Consider the following 23221-nt stretch of genomic DNA (forward strand, 5'->3'; position numbering starts at 1 on the left):
AGAAAATGAAACTTTCGTTAAGCACTAAAGCGTTGTATCACAAGACACGACCTGCTTGGTCTATTGTAGAAACCCGCCACAGCGCCGCAGTGCACGATTAGAGAGGGACGCGCAGCGAACGTCCGCACTAGCGACAAAATCTTGCGCGACACAGCGTCTGCGTGGCAGGTGTGCGCGGCCAAGTTCACAATTGCGTTTTCCGGGACGCAGCAGCGACGCTCGGCATCCCGAGTCGTCTCGTTCCATTCGTTATTTCGCGTGAAAGCGCGCGTTCCGTTCAGCCGATTTCGTATTTCAACGGAGGACTGTCTGTGTTTCCTTGCGCCACTGCCGGTCACGCTCAGGCATGTCGGATGCGGACAAGAAGAGCTACTGGTGACTGATAACTAACACTAATGTTTAATGCTGTTAAACTGCGTAATACTGTTAAGACTGTGTAATACTAATTTGTTCTGTATACTTGTACGACGCCGACGTGCCAGACAGCGGACAAAAAGGTTTTCGGTGCGTCAGATCTGGTGGTACAAGGACATTGAGGGCTAGGCACACAACTCCTTGTTTGGCGTGCAGTTCCTTGTCCTTGAAATCGGCATTGTATTTGTCATACAAACAGGCAGACGCGCGGACTGTCTACAAAAAGGGTTCCGTTGCGAAGCCACTTCTTTCTCGGCGTCTCAACAGCGGTAAGGGAAGGCTTAACGAATATGGCTTTATTGGCTGGACATGGCCTCTAAGATTTTACGGCATGCATGTCACTGCTCGATCTCAGAGGCCATACATTATGATTCCTTGCTTGTGAGAAAGGTGACGCCACAACTGCGCGGCACAACTGCGCGGTGGTGAATGAGCTCGTGCAAGAGAAAGTTAAAGGCGCAAATGAATCTTGACTGCATAACATTCGTAAAAACGACGAAGGTGGCCCAAAAAGATTCTGGAACCATGTGAACCATGGTTCCATGAACCACGAACCATGTGGAACCATGGTGCCGACGTGGACGCGGCCCACCTCGGTCTGAAAAGACCGGGCTTCAGGACTCTAATAAAGTTTTGTGAATGAATGAATGTAAGAACACTCGTAGTTCCAACTGAAAATTCACAAGCGGCTATAAGGGATTAAGACGGTAACACCTACGAAGAAGACGATGCACTGTGGTATATTACAGACGTTATCTGGGATAACTTGGGCACGAAAAAAAAAAGTGTTGTTCAGACTCAAAACAGATCTAGCAACAACACAGAAAATGAGAAATCGAAATTTAACGTAGAAAGTTTTTATTGAAAAAAGAAAAACAGAAGAAGTTATCCCTAATAACACGGCAGTGGGACTCGATGAAATCCCAGTGCAGCTAATCAAAAACTTTGGTCCACAGACCAAGGCATTGCTGACTAATGCCATAGAGCAAGAACATTCCGTTTGGATAACACGAAAGCAAGATGAACTTCATCTACAAAGGTAAAAGTGATAAGGATAAGACAAACTAGTACAGGCCAGTTACAGTAACGTCGGTGACATATAAAATGGCAATACAAGCCATAAAATTGGAACTGTCGAAGTGGGTGAAGAGAAATTATCGGTACGCCAGGGAAACTGCAGGATAGGTTCAGGCCAGGCAGACGCTTAGATGATCATGTATTTGTGCTAACTCAGTGCATAGAGATTTCAGTAGCTAAGAATAGACCGTTATGGATAGCATTTCTAGATATTAAAGGAGCATATGACAACGTAGACAGGGAATTGTTATGGGATGTTCTTAATCACGAAGGCATAGAGAACGATTTCGTGGAGCTGCTGAGGGAGAGATACAGAGACAAACGAGTATACAAGTTGTACGGGAAGGTCGAAAAAGTAATGAAGTGGTTGGAATTCACCAAGGACTGAAGCAAGGATGTCGTCTGTCTCCATTGTTGTTCACGCTTTATGTTGAGGGCATAGAAAGACAACGGGAGAGCAGCGAATTAGGGTTTGATTTATGCTACATGCGTAAGGGACAAATAAGCACCCTGGGTTGATGCGTTCGAATGACATAGTGCTACTAGCGGACAATAAAAGTGATTTACAGACATCTGAGAACTTGCGAACAGATACATGTGGCAACGTAGCGACAAATCTATGCCCCAAGTTTCGCACAGAGAAATCGATAATTACTTGGTGCTCATTCAATAGAAAGTCATAGCCATAGTCAAGCAATAGAAATACCTTGGCGTATACATAAACGAAGGAAAGACTTACTCAAGCACCCACCCAGAGAATATGAATATACAAGGCAAGGCGGAATCAGGAAACGCAGAGTACTGTGGGGCCGCAATAAGTATGAAGTTGTGCGTGAGATCTGGAAAGGAGTCATGGTGCCAGCGCTAACGTTCGCAAATGCTATTCCACGCTTAGAATCCGATATCTTGTTGGAGCGGGAAGTTGCCTAAAGATCAATAGGCCGGTTTTCTTTGGGAGCCCACAGTAAAACCAGAAATGAGGCAGAGCAGAGTGACATGGGTTGGGCCTCTTTTGAAGTGGACGGAGAAGCACTGAGCAAAATTAGTTTTCAAGAAAGACTCAGGATATGGATGAAAATGAATGGGCACCTTATTTAAGTGCACAAATATCTGTACTTGTAAAGCGCGGACACAGAATGCGGGCAGAGGTCAAGAAAATTGGCAACCAAGTACAAGGTAATTGAAACGGTAACTACAGAACCAGGAGCCATCAGAAAGAAAGTGAGAGGAACGGAGACAGTTAATTGGATACAAAACATAGAAAGGAAAAAGGGCGTGGAGGTTTACAGGGCAGTGTCTTGATATGTGAGGCTAGAGCCAGTTTCCTGAGGACAAAAACATATCGGAGCAGATATTCGGAACTATAGATGAGGCATGTATGTTGCAGCAAAAATCCGGAGATCACTCAGCACATCCTAATGGAATGCGAAAAGATTCATCCAGTGAGTACCGTAGGTAAAGTGCACCTTCCGGAAGCGCTTGGGTTTAAAGTTGACGGAAGCGTCAACCGTTCAACAGTCGAGATAAGGAAGAGACGTTTAGAGTATTGGTGAAAAAAAAAAAGACAGGGAAGAGGTTAATACAACCGGATCTCTTGCAGTCATGGGTACAAGGTAGATTTGGGTACAAGGCAGTCATGGGTACAAGATAGATTTCTCTTGCAGTCAGATGTACAAGGTAGATTTTGAAGGGGGAAAGAAAAGATCAAGGAGATGTATAGAAAATGCTAGATAAAAACATGTATAGACGTACAGTCACGTGCAATATGACCTGCAACACAGGTGCCCGTGGTAGAAAGGGCTCTAAGACTGTACGGCTGCGCAGACACAGGGTAATTTCTGGACCTAAACACAGCTTTAATTAGTGGTGTTTATTAAACCGTCTATATTATTACCGCATGTATTAACCGCGTGGTATTTATTATTTCGCATGTCAGAGCCGCCGCGCAGCCCTGGAGCCCCTTCGACCACGAAGAAGGGTGTTTGGAAGTCATATTGCACGCGACTGTACCTTTAGGAGACGAACGCGTCTGGCTGTCTAGCGTTATCGCCGGCCAAAAGCACGAGCTAACATTCAATAAGTTTTGCTACGAAACATGGCTACGCGCCAAATTAACGCCTCAAAGTGCTGGCTTGCACGGGTGAAATTCCTAAAGGCGTTTTATTCCGCCTTTATACATGCATACGTCGCTGTTCTCGTCGCCTCCCCACCTGCGAGCCGACCACAGCCTCTTGGAGTTTGTGGAGGCGATCGGGATCAAACACCTGTATACCTATGAGTTCCCACACCCCGCCGGGCCACTGCCTTCATAATCGGCCACCTCCACGAACGGACGAGATTCCTGCTGCTTCCCCTTTCCTACCCTTCCTTTCATCTTTATTTCCCACTTTGCCTTCCCTGACTCTTCACCGTGTTCCCTATCGGGCAGCAGGAATATGCATCATTTTCCACAATAAACCACTACTATTTCTGGCCTGGTGGTTAGAACATCAAGCTTGCAATTGTCAGTGTAATTTCTTTACATATAAACTCTGCGGCTTTCACGTGTTCTTCTTCCACCCGCTGCGCTGGTGTGCATGTTCGACTGTTTCTTTTTTTCTTCTTCACTCTAGCGCTTACAAACAGCCATTCCAATCTGTGAATATGGGCTACCAGCGGAGCTGTAAAAAAATTCAGTGCCATTCCACTCTGTGAACGTGGATGACCAGCGAAGCTGCTTATGTGGGTACCTTAATGGCGAACTGTCCATTGCCGTGCGTTAAACACCGTATGCACATAATGCGAAGGCAAGGTGCGACCAGTCGTCGATGTTGAGCCTCGGAAGATGACGCGGCTCACGGGAAACGTTCGGCTGGATTGTCGCCCTACCGGTGGCGGGCGTTCTCGTCCTCGCGGTATTCTGGGTACCGGCGGGCGCACCGCATTCGTTTGGCGTCGGCGACCCGCTCGTCGTCGATAATTTTGGCTAGCCGTCACTGCACATACTCCCGCTGCTGATGCTGCTGTTGCCGACAATCTAGATGGGCACGCTGTTCTTCGTCCGTGAGGCTCGATGGGCGTGAACCGTCGGCCCATTCGCGTTTATGTTCTCATTGCCGTTCCTTGAGGGCACGTTGTTATTCTTCGGAGAGAGCAATACCTGTCCTGTCCATAGTGCGGCCAAAGTACAACTGATAACATCGTTACGGAAATGACAGGACAGAAAGAAGCACAACTATTGGTGGATACAGTATTGCGCTTTATTCCGACGTGCCCGGCGTCAAGCGATGCTCGCTCGCGCGCCGATAACATCGAACTACAAGCTCTCAAGGCGCGTTCTACACGGCTCGATAGACGTAGGCAATTTTCTCAGAACCTAGCCATACACAGCTTCACTGCAAAAGTGTGAGTGTGGGCTACAAAGACAAAGCACACCACTGAGCGTAAATGTTTACTTATTTTGGGGCTTTTTCTTTCCACGCCAGAAGAATACCCTGCGAACACGTACAGTCGTTATTAATAGCGCCTCAACATGTTGAATGGTGTGTCCAAATCGAAACGCGCCAAGCGTCTCAAGGCGCTCGCTTGCCCGCATGCAATTCATGATGGCGTTCTACGCCGCTTGTCGATGCATGCGGCCGTGGCGTATAACGGTTTCAATTTCGGGCCTCTGTGATGGACCTGTGCGCTAATCCTGCCGGCGGATCATTTTAATAATGGTCACCTAATTATTTATTCAACAGTACTTTGTTGAAAATTACGACTTTACGAATTCCAAGAGACGTTTAAAGCTAGAAGGACGCCGTTTAGGCAAATTCATGTACTTCCCACAATTCCGATGCTGCCTGAACCGCCCGGATAACAGCTCCCGTAGACACTAGCGCCAAGGTTCTCTTGAGTAATTATTGAGACGAAAGCCTTAAGCGAAAGCCCCCGATGGTCTGGAAAACCTGGCGTGTGGTACAGAAAGTCACGTGAGCTCGCCTCGAGCAGACAAGCGCTCGTGCCACTGCTCGCGCGTTCGTCGTCGTCTTCTTCCACAGCTGGCTCCGATCCCACTCATCATGCAAAAAATAAAAATAAAGGTACAGTGACGTTTCTCTTCGAGAACGTGGGTGACGCGCAAGCGCATGGGAGCTATAACGCACACGACACTATCGAACGTCGGTGCGCCTAGATGCCTGCACTGTTCGCATAGCAGATTGTATTTAGGGTATGGCTCGTGCGGCCGTGCCATATGCAGGAAGCACCGGAGTAGGGTCCCCTGTTCTAAACATTCGCTTACTATCTAAATTACATAGCATGGTGTGAGCACGCACAGACAAACATGAACGCTTCACACGCGATGACCGCGGACACTCGCTATCAAAAGGCTGGCTTGAGGATTCGCCTACGTAACCATGTTATTTACTGGGAAACGCTGGCGGCAAACGCTATGCACGAAGGCGAGCTTATTGGTAGAAACGCGGCCTCTTTCGTTGGCCGCTCTTTTGTTATCACAGCTAAGCCATGGCGAAGCTCTATATGGCTAGCCTATTTGTCTGTCCGTCTGTTGGCCGCCTGTACGCCGAAAACTCCGGCGCAACCTCATGCGTGTGCGCGAAAACAGAGAGAGAGAAAGAGAGGCGTGCGCCACCGATAGCGCAGGCCTATTTACTCCGATTCATGGCGCCACACCACCTGGCCCGAAATTTCCATTGACAACGCTGGCGTGATGAAAGCGGCGATGTCAAAATCATACTTGCCTACTCGGGAGCATCCGCATTATATAAACTGTGACACTCGGGCCAGATAACATAATGTCATGGATCGGAGTGAAAAGGCCTTGTGCTATCTAGGTGGTGTTGGATTAGCTGCGCTAGTTGTGACGTCGCGGCCCTCCCTCAAACCTGAGCGCGCGTGCAGAAGTTGCTCTCCGGCTCCAAAATGGGTAGGCCATGCGTCATACGTGCTCCTTAGAAGCAGGCAACTTTCGATCAGCGACGCCGCGAGCAGAACGGGGAACGAGTTCGCCTACGTTGTGGCGATGCTGCAGCCCGGGCAACTGCGTAGCGAAGATCCGGCAGCCCACGAAGCCGTCATTTAAGGAATCGTTGGGATTAACCCAGTGATAGACACCGGGGCCGCACGTTTCAGCTTCGCTGGTTAACCCTCTGTATGCGGATTGTTTGGGTGACGACATTTGTTACGTACTTTTAAAATTTCAGTTTGAGAAGATTTAACATAAAATATATGCACTGCAGTGTTTTGTTTCAAGATGTCAGTTTATGAGCTGTCATTTTCAAAATTCCGAGGAATAACTTTGTAAAGAATGCGGGCAAATTATGAGCAACTTTAGTGGTAGAAGAACAACTTTAGTGCCGTATGCAATGTTTCGCGAACTCAGACAAACACTACCGATTCGAAGAGCGGGCCAGTTACGTTTTCGTGTAAAAATATTACAGTGACATTTCAGTAGGTGAACGCGGGCGACGCGCAAGCGTATGGGTGCTATATATAGCGCGCACGTTGCTATCGGTCCTCGGCGCGCCTAGACGCCTACGCTGTCCGCATTGCAGATAATGTCCAAGACAGCGCTCGCGCGGCCGCGCCATGCGCAGCAGCGTGCAGCCACTGTAGAACAAATTCCTTTACTATCTATGTTAGGTAACATAACGTCAGTGCGCACAGGCATACAAGAACACTTCACACTCGATGACCGTGGACACTCTCTGTCAAAACGCTGGCGTGAGGAATCGCGGCAGCAGCAGTGAGCGAAGTGACCTTCGTGCTGTTTATCACTTCAACGCAAACTGAGGGGTGAGGAAGCGCATGCAAAGCTATACGAACCGTCTTCCCACCTATACTGTTCCCCGAAAGCAGATCGCTTTCAAGATAAGGCCCGCGCGCAAACGCGCCGTGGGACAGTATTGTAGTACCACCGACGAGGTAGTACCGTTCAGTACCGCATGATGGCATGTTGGTAAAGGGAACGCTGCGCCTCTGGTCGCTGCGTCTGCCATCAGAGGCGGCGGCAGGCTCTGCACGGGGTTCCGAACGCGTTACTTGAGGAAGTGGCGCATGAAGTGCCGGTTTGCTTCCGCGTACGGTTAAGGCATGGTGGTAAGGAGAAGCACCCTCTATAAAAGAGTGCAATATAGTGCCGCAAATAACCACACCCCATTGCATACTCAACGTATTCTTGAATAGTAAGCGGGGTTGATTTTTCATACATTCTTTCGTTATCCATTAATAGCAAACATTTCAGAAGCGCAATTTCAGGCATATGCGTGTCGGACTTTGTGTTCAAAGTGTTAGTTTAAAGACTATGGAGGACGCTCGACGATCTTTATCCTCAAGTTATTGCGTTGTCGTTGCCCCTAGTGCTAATTAAGGTAAGGTATGTTGACGGGCTAGTCGGTTCACAGATTCAGCAAAATTTGAAACTGTTCGAAGAAGCCAGGACGTGAAGAAAAACATAGACGGACACACAAAGCGCAGACTTCCAACTGGCTTTATTTCGTGAAGGAAGGGGATCTACAAGGTCCTACAAAATAGAAAAACAAGGAACAGTCGTGATGAAATTGTGCACGAGGCAGTGACGAAAAATAGCAAAGCCACGTGTGCTTTAAGAGCATGGGATAGCCTTAATGTGCCGATTTGAAAATTCATTTTCCTTCCTTGACAGTGACATAGAAGGTGAGCTAATGCAGTTGCCCTAGCGATGTGGAATGCCTCAATGACTTCTCTTTCTGTTTTTAATTTTGCCTTTGAAAGGAATTTAGTGTGTTCCAGATACGCACAGCAAACAGCTTTTGCTGTCGAATCTCTTGCATTGCAAGGGGAGATTACTGCCCGTGCCGGTGCGCATGGATCGCTCACGTTCCTGTGCACGCTCAATGAAACAGCGGGCAGTTTGACCTATGTAGGACCGGCCGCACGACAGAGGCAGCTCGTAGATAACATTATATATGCATTTTGTGAACTTGTTTTGATGGTTCTTCTTGTATGAGGTACACTGCTTTATTTGCATTAGTCAGTAGTGGGCACACTTTCTTAAGCTTAAAAGGCGCTGAAAAAACGACGCGAGTCCCACATATTTCGGCAACCTTCATAATGGTATGGGATAGACAAAGCAAGTAAGGCATGACAAAAGGTGGTTTTTAGTTCAAGAGTTGCCCTTTCCTTTCCGGTCATGAAACGCCAACAAACAAGGACACCGAGAGCAACATAGCGGAAATTACTTGTACTTACTAACTGAATTAAAGAGATGATAAACTAATGGCAATGAAGCTGGATGGAAAAACAACTTGCCGCAGGTGGGGAATGATCCCACGTTTTCGCATTACGCGTGCGATGCTCTAACCAATTGAGCTACCGCGGCACCGTTTCCTCATCCACTTTCTTGGGTATTTATGTGTTACTACATGAACTAACCTTGGGAGTGTTAGCCAGCGCCACCACTCACAAACTTTGGCGGCGGATGTGGAAAATCCTTTCTGCCGCAGGCGTAACGTATACGTAATCTTTCTGGGTGAATGCAACTGGTCAATAAACCCGCACATGCTACCTGAAGGCAACTCGAGACCCTCGTTATGTAAGAACGATTTTTTATTAATCGTATCATGAGAAGTAAACAAAGACACCAAGAACAACGTAGGGGAAATTACTTGTACTTATGTGACGTCGCTGCAAGCTGGCGCGGGAACTTGAAGGCGGCGGCGTCATCACTCTTTCATTCTTTTCTTGCCTTTCCAAGTCTCCTGTTTCGGCAAGAGTATGTTGGGTATTGTAGGAACGTAATTTATCGTTACAGATCAACACCATGTTCACTGCAGTGTCTCTTCAGTGCCTCTGCCGACGACTTGTAAGTCTGCGGCGGCACCGTCTGCAATGGCGATGGGTTCTGTGTTTATCCCGCTTGAAGATCGTCGCCCTGCTATGGCTCCGGCATAGATTTTTGCTTGGACGCATGGCGTCGACGTAGCAGCATAGAACTCGACCGAATTGCGTTGTCTGGTGTGAGTTCTCACGAGAGGAATTTTGGAGCAGTTCCAAGTGGTTCTTGTATACCTGTCGAAGAGAGCCCAGAGAGAACTGAAACCTGAAGAGAACTTTACCGCAAGGCCGGAAGGCCTAGCAGCAAAGCTCTGCGCTAGAACGTCGCGTTTTCCCGGGCGTTGGGCGAGAAGGAAAGGCATGATTTGAACAGATGTGCACGTTAGGTAGTTTGAGCCAACAAGTGTCACATACTATACGCTCCGCTTATATTTCACAGGCTGAGCTAGGCACTGCAGAAAACTGAGTTCATTTGTCGTTTTCGCTAAGTGCATCTCTCCCAAATGAGCGACGCGCTGTCAGCTTGGCTGCAAAACGAAAGAAAAAGAAGCCAAGCGGAGAGACCCTCAATCGGCTCTGTAGCGGAGCCAGCGGAGATTTCTACAAGACTTTTTAAATATTTTTTTTTTTGTGGTCATGAAACTTCTGTGCATGGGAAATCTTCATGCGCCGACGGCTAGCAGCCGCGATCTGGCGCGGCGTCGTTTGGGGGCACGTGACCATTGGCGAAGGGCACTTCACGTGTATTCCAGCGAGTTGTGCAACGCTTCCTACTGCAGTGCTGAAGAAGAAAGAAAGGGAAGAAGAACGTTCATGCGAACACTATCCGTATAACTCTTTAAGCTATTGGAAACAGGCTAAGCGGGGAGACTCTAGTGCGATGAATAATTACTCTAAATAGCAACCAAACATTTATGAGCACTGCTTAACTGAGGGAAGTGCCACGGACCGAAAATGTCTCTTGACACAATATCGATGCAATATAGGGGCGGGACTCCTGCGCCAACTGCGCCATTTTTGATACAAACGCCAATTTCTGCGGCAAACTCCGCATGCAAACAGAGGAATTTGACAGAAATAATTGCGCCACGGCTGCGCCAGAACGGCTTCGCCATATGTGCTCCGACAGTTGCCGCGGAACAGCCAGAGCATGAGTGTAGCCTTTTTACCCACCGTGCGACGGCGCCTCCGGCACAATTTCTCTTAATTTTCGCGCTCATGACTCTGGACCTTTCGGCGCTGCCGTCAAGTTGGCCGGCGCGCACGCGGCCACGCTATAGTCTGTCGTCGCTGCTGTCGGAACTGCTGTCGGGCCGGAGCTAGCGATGAGGCGCTCCCCAGCTAAGGCACAAAACAACGAAAGGTATGTACTGAGGGCGCTGCGATCGAGCTAGTACATTTTAAAACTGTTTTCCCCTCACGTCCAGTGTTTCGTTATCTTGTTGGCAGTGCGTCATTATCTTGTTGGCACTGTGACTTCTGGTTTTGCTCTTGTGCCGTTAGCGTGAATAGAAACGCATGTCGTAACGACCGCATTTTATGTATAAGTACAGTGAACGACCAATTTTTTTTTTTTAGAAAACATACCCGATAATTCGGATGCCTTCGCGGAACCGCGACCTGCCCCATAGAGTCAATGTGTGCGAACGTCTGGAATTTCGGACGGAAAACTTTTCGCCGTCTGATTTTCCCAACTTTCTCGCCGTGACTGCAAGTCCGAAACAGTTATACTCGAAGCCACTGACATTTGGACTGTGCGGCAGTTGCTCGCACGCCGATTCGCTGGCAGCCACCATCGCGGGAACGCTAGTAGGAATAGCTGCTTCAGCCGTTCGCTACTAAGCTTCTCGTTGTTCACTGCATTTGTTTTCATTGAAAGAATGTGCCGCTGTCAGCAATGGCGCCGACTCCACCTTTGTTATCCCGACCGATACCTTCGAAGCGCAGAAAGCCTGCCATGTTGAATAATCCCCATTTCCCAAAGTGACCTTCGCCGCATTACAAAAATGTAATGCGGTCAAGCATGCAGAATGCATCGCAGTGAAGCATACCAGGAGTGTAAAGGGGCAACTGTCAAACGACACGGTATGTATGCCTTCATTGCACACGCAGGCGCCCGCCATCTCCTGTCGAAGTACGAGTTACAATACGCCTAATAAGTGTACTGGTAGGTCTTCAGAGCTATTTTGGGCGTGCCTGCAATGATTTCAGCTTTTGGGGCAGTGACGCACGTGCATTTATTTTTTTTCGGACTCACTATAGAGCAGCTAAAACATCAGAAAAACATTTTCTTCGGACGTTTTTGCTGCCCTATAGTGAGTTCGAAAAAGAATTCACGTTGACGGATAGCTAGTTTCCAAACATGGAGCAGTGACATGTGTACGTTTCGAAGTCTGAATTAAGCCACTGTTACAAATGTTCCCAGTTTCACCTAAACTGTAAACGAAATAACGCCTCGGAGTGTACTCTCGGATGTGTTTGCGTTTGAATTTATGCTGATAGTGCCTTCATGCGATTATTTCCTGCGTAGAGTGAAACCACCTCATAAACCCATACCTAGAAAGAGAATGATAAAGTATGGGGCATTATGGTAGTGAAACAAGTTGGGGCTAGCTAGAACGTATTCTTTCGTATCTGTATTAGCCAATATGTAATGTCGGCATAATTTTTGCTTCAAGCTTATTGTGAGCGCCATGCCACCTTTGTCGACCGGATAAGTAGCGGCGTGAGATCACGCCAACAAGTTAATACTTATGAAACGTGTTCCACTTTGTGATTTTTTATTCACATTTCGTTCGTTCGTGGTGGTACATCTGCTTACATACAAAGGTGTAGCACTAACTACATTATGGAAATGAAGTAATGTCGGCATAATTTTTGCTTCAAGCTTATTGCGAGCCCTATGCCACCTTTGTCGACCGGATAAGTAGCGGCGTGAGATCACGCCAACGAGTTAATACTTATGAAACGTGCTACACTTTCTTATTTTTTATTCACATTTCGTTCGTTCGTGGTGGTTTATGGGAATGAAGCGCCGACAAAAGCTTTAATTTCGTGCAATGCAAAAGTATTCTGAATTATGTAGGCGCGTGCTGCATCGGGTTCAGCGGGTGGGCGTCTCTCTCCCCAGGGCCGGTGTAACGCAAAACTATTCCAGCCTGTTTTTTGGGCCCATAGGGATGAGACCTGAGTCATTTTGACCTATCACGAAGGGCTAATGGTGGACTTGCAATTAAAACAGATTGGAATTCTACGTTATGCCGGCCCAGAGTCGATTGCAGCCCTCTGGGTCTGCGGTGATACATATGGTGACCTAGAAATTGTTACCGCATGGACTGGACTGCATACTCTGAGAACATTTTTCGCTATCATCATGAGTACCGGTGCGGGAATATATATTTAGATCGTAGTGCCACCGCTGCCTTCGGCTTTACAGGAAAGCATGCGCCGCGCCACCGCTCGACCCACTCTTCCATTATTCAAAAAACTAGCGCAAAATAGCAAGGACAAAGACAGGGAAGACGACAGGACGAGCGCTAAACATCAACTGGGTTTTTTTACTGCGAGCGAAGTTGGTTTTGGCATGTAAAACCCCATATATTATTATTATTAATGCGAGCGAAGGTACATATATACAATTCGTTGGTGCATGCGCACACAGTGTTAAAACAGTACAATCTCATTCTAATCAAAATGTGGCAGACTGGTCTGTAAGTACATTTTTTTCTTTTTTGGCCAAGGCAAGTGAAGCCGTGCTGACACAGTTAGCACCTTCCCTGTCAATGTGATAGGCCTCACAAATCTCGCGCCCCCACCTTGTACCTCCTCTAGCAAGCACACACGTGGTGTCAAACGCCGGCAACGCAGGTAGGGGAGGCACAAGGTGGGGGCGCGAGATTTGTGAGGCATACCACATTGACAGGGAATGTGATAACTGTGTCAGCATGGCTTCACTTGCCTTGTCCAAAAAAGAAAAAAAATGTACTTACAGAACAGTTTGCCACATTTTTATTAGAATGAGATTGTACTGTTTTAACACTGTGTGCGCATGCACCAACGAAATGTATATATGTACCTTCGCACGCAGTAAAAAACCAGTTGATGTTTAGCGCTCGTCCTGTCGTCTTGCCTGTCTTCGTCCCTGCCATTTTGCGCTAGTCTTTTGAATAATGATGACACACCAACTAGCCCAGCTTTCTGCCTTGATCACTCTTCCATCTTCTAGTACAATAGTACATTATAGCTACAAAAGTGAACTTCTACCGCCCCGCGTTCTGATTGGCTCGCGGCAAAGCGAAACTATTTCTTTTATGCAGAAATAGATTTCAGTAAACCACAGCAGTTCATAACTCTGGCTTTTCCGTACGGTCTGTTGGTGAAGCTCATTCCCAGGCCCTCCAGCCACACTGTCGATATATTAAGGAAAGATGTATTTATAAACATGACTTGGGTTACTTTTGGAAATTTTGAACTCACTGTCGCAGAATGCATGTTTTTGTGATTGCTACTACTAATTAAAAGTCTACAGGCACTATTACCAAATTTGCATGCAGTAGATGGTTTGAGCATCAGGGTAACCTTCTACAAAATTCAGCTCAACGCGTTGCTTTAGGCAGTTGCAAACAGCGCTCGTGTTGGTTTATTCCGTGTTCCGTCATGGTTTCGAAGTACGTTGCCATGTTTCATTATTCCACCAAAATTCAGATTGGCCTCCTCCGAATTGCTTCAAAGGAAAATTTTATCCGCTCTAAATTGCTCCAAAATGCAATTTTGCCTGCTCCAAACTGCTCCAACATGCAACTTTACTTGTTCCGAAAATTGCCCCAAAATAACTTTGGGCAGTTCCACCCCTGAATAGCATAGCTGAATAAATCATCCAGGCTGGGTGGCAGCTTGTCACCGCCCGTGTCAAAGGGCATGCCAATAAATCATCATCATCAGCAGCAGCAGCAGTAGCAGCATCACTTGTCACAACTTGACCTGCGCACCGCGTAGCATGGTTGCGTGCAAATTTTGCATTTCAGTTGCGTTTTATTCTACCAAGTATCCCCACATGTATAGCAGTTGCATGTTGCATGTAGCAGGACTTGGTCAACGCAAGCAAGCTAGGCGACTGTTTGTCACCTCCTCGTTTGAAAGGGGACGCAAATAAAGGTAAATCATCAGAGCCAACAGCAGCAGCAGCATCGTATCGCATAGTAGGGGCTAAGGCATGTGACATGTGCGCCGCCTTGTCTCGATGCCTGTGTGTTCTCTTCGCTACACGTTACGGTGCCTCCCCGCAAGGTGCGAGCCCTCTATAGTGCGTGCTGCCGAAAACGGAGCTCCTATGCAGGCGTTCCTCCAGCCTATAGGCTGCGACTGTGCTGCGTGTGCTGCGCAAGCCTGTGACTTTTTTTTATAATCTGTTTAGCACGCTTATTTAATTCTTGTTACTGTCACACCTTTACAACAACTTTTATTGCTCTTCTGGAAGTGCACATGCATGAATAGCCTAGTCATGCAGCTCTAGTCATTGGCGTGGCTTAACTGTTCGGCTTGTTACAAGGTGGCGCGAGAAATAACCTACTTTCAAGTTATCTTTTGCGTGTTTTGTCTCAACTCGGTCGGAAACAGATGACCTCGGCATGAGAAAGCTGTTTTAGATTAAGAGCTGCGCATAAACTCTTCGGTCGATTTCAGTGTTTTTGGTAAAGTTTGTTGAAGGTCTTAGTCCCAGCTACTAAAAGGGAAATGTGGCGGAAACGTGTACAAATGCGAGGACGTGCGAATTGAAACGAGCACTTTGGTTTAGGGAGGAGAAATTATGTCCGTGCGCTTGCCTATCGCGAATGGTAAGCCTATATTGCGTCGCATGGCTTCCACTTAACACGTCTGAACTGCAACGCCCTCGTTTTGGCATTTGATTTGAAGCCTTCTCTGCGGAAGCAATGTTGCCCATGCCGGTGCCCACATGGACACCCACTGTGCCTGCCGCAGCGGATTATTGTACTATATTTCACTTTTCGTAGTCCTTTCTATTTCTTGTGTCCTCGCCTACTAGCGATTGTTTCCATGCACGTGAGTGAGTGAGTGAGTGAGTGAGTGAGTGAGTGAGTGAGTGAGTGAGTGAGTGAGTGAGTGAGTGAGTGAGTGAGTGAGTGAGTGAAAAATTTTATTAGCTCTAGATTCGCTCGTCTTCTGCGGTCTTCAGATGGCTTCGTCCATCTTCTTGCACGACGTCGGTTGCCCTTAGTCCAGGGCTCCGCTGGATGCTGCTGCCAGTTGTGCTCGATGAATCAGACCTTCTTGGTCGACCCGGCGATCGCTGGAGAGCACTCCCTCCCATTGCTCCGAACTCGGGTTTGATATGACGGGTACCACGTCTATCTTCTGGCATGCCCACTTTATGTGATAAAGCGTGGGTGTCCAGGGGCACCATGCAGGGGCATTTGTCATTGTATTGTGTGGGCTACATTTTGCTGAGTACGTCTAGGTTCGGGTACGAGCCCGTTTGTAACTGCCTCCACGGAACAGAGTCCTCTCTGCTAAGGGAGTTGTGCGGTGGTGGATACCACTATCTGCAGCCCTTGCAGTAATTTAGTATCGCCGAATAGTCTTGGAGTACAGGTTCGGTCCCCTCGGGGTCGCCTACGTTGGATTCTCGGTAATAAGTGTGCCCTCGAGCTATCCTTTCCACCTCTTGGTTCCCTGCCACTCCCGTGTGTCCTGGCGTCCATGCTATCGTATGCCTAATTGGTTCGTCTTTTGTTTGTCGTTGTGTTATGTGGTCTCCGGAGCGGAGTATGCGGAGCGCTCCGTGCCCTATTCTGCCGCGTAGGTAGTTGCGGCACTCTGTTTGCGAGTCTGTAAGGATTGTTAGAGACCGTTTAGACCGATATCCCTCCGCTGCCGCTAGAGCGACGGCCGCTTCTTCAGCCTCGACTATCGTACAGCCTTGTAGTGACGCGCAGGTGATCTCGCGTAGGTTCGAATCAATCACCGTTGCTACCGCGTTGCTGTTGCTCTGCTCCGCCGCTCTGGCGTATGTGGCGTGAAGAACTTTTCTTCCGGTACTCCTGTAAACATCCAAAACATGAAAAGAAATTAAAGGAAGTGCAATATTTTTAGAAATTTTGCTACAAAGTTTTCTTACGCTAGAAGTTTATTTATTTATTTATCTACACGTACCTTACAGGCCTTCGAGAAGGAATTGTGTAAGGGGGGAAATACGGTGACATATTAGTATGGAATCGGGAAAAAAGAAACATCTATAATGAAAGGAATATGCACGCAACATGGAAAATTAATACATTAGCATATACATTATGTATGGCAATAACAATAAACGGTAAACAATAACATAATACCATAATAACGTTATAAACGTTTTTGCATGTTATACAGTAGTAAGTATAGTAAAAAGTTAGCACCACTGAAGTTCTTTTATTAACTTGTAGAAAAATGCAGGCAAGACATTTAAAAAGGCAAGACGTGTTTAGACGGTTGAAACGGCATATTGATCGATTAGCAGATTGCGAAATGCACTGTGTTTAGATTGGCAAGCGATGTTATCTGGTAGAACGTTCCATAATCGGACCGCACGGGGCAAAGCTGAAAAATTAAAAGCGTGTGTGTTGCCATAGATTCGGGTGTAGCTGAACTGATTGTTTAGTCTTTGTGACGTCGGGGATGCTTCTTTCAGGTTTGATAAGGTTAGGCCAACTGTGTGGACGAATCTATGAAATAGTAATAGAAGGGCAATATAACGGCGAGTAGTTAGTGGTTGCAACGAAAGATCGACTTCTATTTGGGTTACACTTGACTGGTCACCATAATTTTTTTTTTAATGAAACGGCTCGCTCTATTCTGGATGCTCTCCAGGACTTTGATGAGTTATTTTGGATGAGGAGACCGTATACAAAATGCGTACTCAATTTGTGGCCATAAAATAGTTATGTATGCTAATTTTCTTAGTGGTGAAGGTGTAGTTCCTAAGTTGCGGCGCAGAAATCCTAATGACCTGGAAGTGTTAGCTGAAACGGAGGTGATGTGTTTAGTCCATGAAAGATTGTGCGTAAGGAGCGCTCCATAGTGCTTATATACTGTGGTGCGGTCAACTATGTTAGAACCCAAATGATAAGAAAAGTGAGAGTTCGCAGTTTTTCGAGAAGAGTAAACTACTTTGCATTTCCACACGTTTAGGGACATGAGCCACGTAGCACACCAATCACTGATAAGCGCAAGATCATTTTGGAGTGCCGCGTGGTCAGCGGAACAGTTAATCGAACGGTATACATGCAGCCGTCAGCAAATATTCGTAAAAAAGATGATATATTGTTCGGCAAGTCGTTAACGTAAATTAAAAACAGAAGAGGTCCGAGTACACTGCCTTGAGGTATACCGGAGGTGACGTCAGACAGGGCAGAGGAAAAGTTAGCAACAACAGTGAACTGTTCGCGATTAGTAAGAAAATAAAGAAATAATCCATGTTCAAGTATTCAATCTTTACGTAAAATCAATTTTATTCATTAGTTAGCTACTGCGTCCCACCGAATTCTTTACCGGCACGTTGAAGAATGACAGGTGGTCGAAATTAGTCCGAAATCGCCCACTACGGCGTGCCTCATAATCAGATTTTCGTTTCGAACCGTAAAACCCCATAAACATTACTTTTTGTGTAGCTGTGCGTTTCATGAAGATTTCCGTGGTATAGGCACTCAAATTTTGAGTGCTAACTGCTAACAGCTTGCTAAAATAACTGACTTGTTTGCTATATTACTTTTCTTTATTATGCGAAGCATATTACGAGAGCTCAACCCAGCTCCTCAGGCGCGGCGGTGTCGCCTTCAATGACCTTTGACCCCATACCACGCCATACCACGTGACACCGTGACGTCACGACAGAGGAGAAACGGGGCTCCAACTCGCGCCGTCGCTCGCGGCGTCGCTGAACTCTCGCAAGATGGGCTGGGTGGGAATCGAACCAGGGTCTCCGGAGTGTGAGACGGAGACGCTACCACTGAGCCACGAGTACGATGCTTCAAAGCGGTACAAAAGCGCCTCTAGTGAATGCGGTGTTGCCTTAGAAACGAGCTGTTTCTAAGGCTCAGGCGTGCGTCGCTTGCTCAGGCGCACATTTCGTTGCCGCGCTGAACGCTGCGTTGCTCGACGCTCACCGCGTCCAATGCGGGGCGCGTAGCCGCTGGCGGGTCGACGGGAACGCTGTCGCGTTCCACTCTTAAAGGCGAAGCAGAGTAACGCATGAGTTGTTTCTTCGTCTAGCCGAACCAAATATAGCCAAGCAACAGCAGTTCACCAGGCTAAACAGTGGTTCAACAACTAAAATAAAGGCTAGTATGCTTCGCATCCTGGGCTTAACCTTAGCTAAGCCACAACCATTTTTTGTTTTCATACAAGAGGTTTGTTCTGGGGTGTTTGTTTACTAGGCATCTCCTCCTGGTATGTTCATCAATGTACCACTACTGTAGTATTTACGGTAAAAATTTATTGACCCGCTGATTGGCTGATTGATTCAGGCCCAGCGCCTTCTCAAGTCCAGGGCCAGAACTGCGCTTCACGCTTACAGAGGGGCTTCCTGCGGAGGTCGTTTTCAGAAGACGGGGTGTCCAAGCCACCAGCTATAGTCAATGTAGAAATTAAAATACGAAAAAAAAAGAAAGCACTGATAAGCGCAAGCAGTAGAAGGAGCAACCGCGGGATACACAATGGGATGTACAGCATCTGAAAAAAAAAATAATAAAATAAGCGAGTGCAGTGCAACAAAAGGCAGTGGGAGAGGCAGTAAGAAAACTGATGTTATCACTTCCCAACGGCAACTAACCTCGCCACACTTTTCGCGTTCACATATGGAGGGATAACACGACGACTCCGCAACTTTGTCGCACGTCGACGTTCGCGTTTCTGTCGGCAACATCACAGAGCCTGAAACGAGCGATTCGGTCGCGTGGTGGGCGCGCAGGGTCGGGAAACCTGATCGCTCTCTTTAGCCGTGCACACTGGCTTATGCACCGAGAGCGTGCGACAGCTGTTTATATCGTCCCGCGAATCTCTATTCATACCGAGTACTCACTGTCGTATCTGGCCATCTTGCTCACCTCCGCATGTTGGTTTTCTCCGCGCTCTTTCTTTTCCTTTTTCTTCCTTCCTTCCTTCTTTTTTTCCGCTACAGGGGCTTTGGTTCGAATTGTGAGTGAACCGCGAACCAATACGCTCTTTACACGAGACAAAACAGAGAGGGTTAGGAGCTTGGAAGCAGGCAAAAAAAAAAGAACATGCTCAGTGTTGCGATAATAATGAGTCTGATAACAACGCGAAGCTAGCGATATAAACTGATTCACGGCTAAGACGTGCGTCTGAGAAGTCCAATGAAGAACCTTCGCGAATCAAAATCTATTGCACATTCCCAGGGTTCAAGCTACGATCCTTGCTGCTATATACAGATATATAGCTTACCGGGTTGTGTGTGCTTGTATGATATAAGCGTTGAATTGAAATTGTAAGTCCGTGACCGCACCTGTACATGTTCTATTTGTCATCTTACGTGAACGTATAAAAAATTATCGATGCTCTGCTTGAACGTGCTGCCAACACATACACACAGCGGAAGCAGAGGGCCTCAGCGTATGCGGAATTATCAGCAATGTTAATTCATTTGTTTTTATACATTAGCAAAAAAAAACTAATGAAAAAAATTAACCAGACCCGCTTTATTGACTAGCATGCTTGGAAGTGGTGACACTCAGGCCGCACCTGAGGACGTGCGTGCGGAATATAATACAGGGACCCTTTTCATGTTTACAGAGTTCCCGAAAAACTTGCGATTAAGCCCTCCGAATTAACTGAAGCTACAATAGCTTATAAATATATAGAACTTTCCAGCTAGCGCTCGGTGTTACCTTACAATCAGAATTATTTACGAGTGAATTTTACAGTGAAGTACAACACAAGAGCTGCATAGATGATATCGACGTTTCTGATGTATGAACGGATCCAGGACATGGGCTTTTAGTACACTATGGAACAAAATGCTTCTTTTTCCTTCGCTAACTTGGCTGCCAAAAGTTCGTGACCGGAAGTTTTCTGGGCTCAGGAACACGCTGCTTCCACATCTGCGGATAAAAAAGGTCTTATGGGTGGCTGCTGCAAAAGCCGTATAGTTCGCAATGGATGCATAGAGAACGACATCATTAGTGTACGCGATCACAATTTGCCTCAAGTTTCCCTAATTTTATGCCATAGCTTACCCGAGAGCTTTACGTATAGAAGAACTGCAAGAGCAGATATAGCTCTTCTGCGGGTGCAGACACCTCGCGGAAATTTCACGGAGGGGTGGTACTTCCGCAGCCATCATTTGGACCTGGATTTATCACCCCAAAAAAACGTCCAGTGTCCGAAATTCTCCGCTCTCGAGCCTGCAGCCGACGCCTATCATCCACTTTAGACATGCCCTGTGTCAAATACAATCCGGGAAAATATACCCGGGCATATTAAGAAGTTACCAGCCTGAATCCTCGCGAGCTCATGGAAAATGCATTTCGCAACTCCCTGTTGCAGTATATCTGTTGAATTAAACGGGCCCTCCGAGCTTAGATATAACTTCAGTTGCACATTATGCCGCGTAGCAACCCGGGTGAATATCGAAAGAAGTTATATGCTTTGGCGTCAACTGTGAATTTCTTCACGGACGTCAAAAATGATATTGATGAAAGCAGCGAGGTAGTTTCAGTCTTCATCAGTCATCGTTATATACGGATGAGTGTGAGTAAAAAATGGTATGGAATGAAGGTCAACAAACGCTCTGCAGATGGTCAACACGGCCGGAAAATTCCGACAGCTTCGTGTACCGGACCCACTCCGCAGTACGCCAGAGGGGGTCCGGTGTATGTATTATATGTGCTTGAAACTTCATATCTGGTGGCGCTAACTGCGTTTGAAAATGGTGGCTGAGGCCATTAGAAACACCGACTACCTTTTTTCGTCAGTAATGTTATTCAGTCTGCCGTTACCAAGTGCAGTTGTACCAAGGCAGAAAATAGTGCAATAACTAAGTAGTAATTAATACGACCTTTTCTTTTTGGGAGTGTACATTAAACTACTGTTTGTTCCCAGAATACACGGTAGATTTGGGATTTTCAAGGGATACTGAGGTAGTTGCTAGGAGTGACGGCTCTTTCGGCTTTGTTGGCAAGGCCGTAGTCAGCAGGAGAACGAATGCAACAGCACTGTCGGGAAGCGCGTGTAATTTTAGCTTTTCTACATTAGGTTTCGTTAGTCAATAGCTTGAATTCCAATAAACTGTCGTTATGCGCACTCTGTGAATTCCTCTGGCTCTTCACGAAATATCAACTAGCTCGCGCAAATGATTTCACTTCTTCAGTGGAATACCAAGTGAAAGCACCAGCGTCAAATAGCGTGAATGGCACTCTACCACATAATAGGGTCGCAATACTTTCTTTTCTTTCTTTCTTTCCTTCTTTCTTTCTTCCTTTCTTTCTTTCTTTCTTTCACAACAAATTCTTTGACGTTTTGTACTATCACGAACAAACAATTTCATAGGCGAAAAGCTTGAGTTAGGAAGTAGGTTAACATTTATAACGCGCCGGTGACAACTATTTTGGCAGCGTGCGACCTTGAAACGCTTCGTAATTTGTAGGGGCGCGCAGTCCATTCCAGAGCCCACAGATACCGAAGAGAGCCGTCGTCACAGTCTTGCACGACACCCACAGAAACGAATGGCTGTCCGCCCATAGCTGATGTTTCTGTGGCATGCGAGAAAAAAAATGCCGAAGAAAGTGTGGCAATGGAAGCTATAAGTTAGGGCAGTCGTCGAATGCCCCACTCGTGGTTTATAGGCATTTGCTGCAAAAAAATAATAAGACAAGAAATCTTCAACAGAGACCGTAAGTTGCTTCACCAAGTACCACACGTCTCCTTAAACGGCAACAGCCTTATTTCCTACGTTTTCTTTTTTTCTTTTTTTTATGTCTCGTCTCGTTTCGTGCGTTTCACCCTCTTTTTCCTACTGGTTATCGTTTGCTTCCCTCTGCCTCGCTCGATATGCGGCACACTATTGTCGTCGAGTGGCTTCTGTTGTCGCCGCTTTCCCGCGCTTCGCGAGGCAACGCCATCGCTCTCCTCAACGCACACGACGATATAGCTTCACCCTGCTCGCGCCTCTCAAAGCCAGCCAGTAGCAGCATAAAGCTAAGGCAACTGTCGAGCCAAGCCGAGCGTATATATGCGGCACCCGGTGCCAGACGGCGGGCGGCGGCTTGGGAGTTGTGAAAGGGGACACCGTCAATAGACTCCGGGGCTTGCCTTTGGGACTTAACACAGACGAAGTCCTCGCCATGAGGAGCTGCTGCTGAGCCCCGATTTTTTTCCTTCTTCTCCTCGGTCACGCAGCTTCGTTCGACCGGCGTTCCAAGCTCCATTTGCCTTTTCATCGCCTCGTGCAACTTCATTTTATCCCGCCCCGATTTAGCGCGGCTCGTTGCAGATCCGTGCCCTGTGGGAGGACTGTCATTCCTTTCTTTTCATGCAGAAGAGAGAGAGTGAGAGAGAGAGAGGGGAAACGGTCCACAAAACTGACGCGAGGGGACCCGTTCTTTTGAATTCTTCTCTCTCTCTCTCTTTCTTTGTCTGGTTTGGAGGATCCGCGCGACCCCCGTGGGCAACGAGTCGAGACTGACCGACACCCTTTTGTCGTTCGTCTCCACTGGGGCACAGCGGCGATGTCCACACTCCCCGGGCGTTGTTCGCCATGCCATTGGCGGAGCCGCACATTTGTCGAGTCATTTGTCCCGCTTGCCGCCGCTCTTTTCTGAGGCTTACTTTTCCTGTTCGATGCTTACACGTGTGCGTACGCCCTTTCGATGCCAGGTCCCTTGCTTTTTATTTTTATCGCTTTTGTTGAAAGGAGAATGGGGGA

At 47.2% G+C, this 23221-nt stretch overlaps 1 non-coding gene across 1 annotated transcript; it reads right to left on the reverse strand.

Annotated features, from left to right (window-relative positions):
- Positions 1-8760: 8760 nt before the first annotated feature.
- Positions 8761-8833, reverse strand: TRNAT-CGU (transfer RNA threonine (anticodon CGU)). The gene has a single exon. It is a non-coding gene; the product is annotated as a tRNA-Thr (tRNA).
- Positions 8834-23221: the final 14388 nt, after the last annotated feature.

Source organism: Dermacentor albipictus, chromosome 5 (genome assembly GCF_038994185.2).
Source record: "Dermacentor albipictus isolate Rhodes 1998 colony chromosome 5, USDA_Dalb.pri_finalv2, whole genome shotgun sequence".
In the NCBI taxonomy this organism is placed as follows: domain Eukaryota; kingdom Metazoa; phylum Arthropoda; class Arachnida; order Ixodida; family Ixodidae; genus Dermacentor; species Dermacentor albipictus.